This window comes from Sinocyclocheilus rhinocerous, unplaced genomic scaffold (assembly GCF_001515625.1).
Source record: "Sinocyclocheilus rhinocerous isolate Xijiao unplaced genomic scaffold, SAMN03320098_v1.1 C35041887, whole genome shotgun sequence".
NCBI classification, from domain to species: domain Eukaryota; kingdom Metazoa; phylum Chordata; class Actinopteri; order Cypriniformes; family Cyprinidae; genus Sinocyclocheilus; species Sinocyclocheilus rhinocerous.
In genome coordinates this window covers 1-362 of record NW_015737283.1, presented here as the reverse complement: position 1 = coordinate 362, position 362 = coordinate 1, and the positions used below count along the sequence as shown (strand labels likewise).

Here is a 362-nt window from a genome sequence, read left to right as displayed (position 1 = left end):
TATATATATATATATATATATATATATAAAATAAAAAAAGATCAAATTAATTTCATATAAATAACACTAAGAGGACACTAATAGTACCGGTATATAAAGGAGACTAAAATAACACTAGGTCACTTACTCTTCTTCTTCTTTGGGGCACTTTTCGCTTTCTTTTTGATTTCCTTCTCCTTCTCTGTTGATTCTTTGTCCTTGTCCAGTTTCTTCTTCTTCACCTTCTCTCCATCTGTGAGGGAGGTTTGTGAGAGTTGTGTAAACAGACTGACAGAAGCGCAGTGGTGTAACATCAGGACATGAGCTCTCTGCCGTACTCTGAGCGGCCGGGCTGCTGTCGGCCGACAGATCGACGCTCTTCT

At 39.0% G+C, this 362-nt stretch overlaps 1 long non-coding RNA gene across 1 annotated transcript; it reads right to left on the bottom strand.

Moving 5' to 3' along the window:
* Window positions 1-165: 165 nt before the first annotated feature.
* On the bottom strand, window positions 166-362 carry LOC107734700 (uncharacterized). The gene is made up of 2 exons (XR_001639138.1): window positions 318-362; window positions 166-232 (listed from the first exon to the last, which is right to left on the bottom strand). It is a non-coding gene; the product is annotated as an uncharacterized LOC107734700 (long non-coding RNA).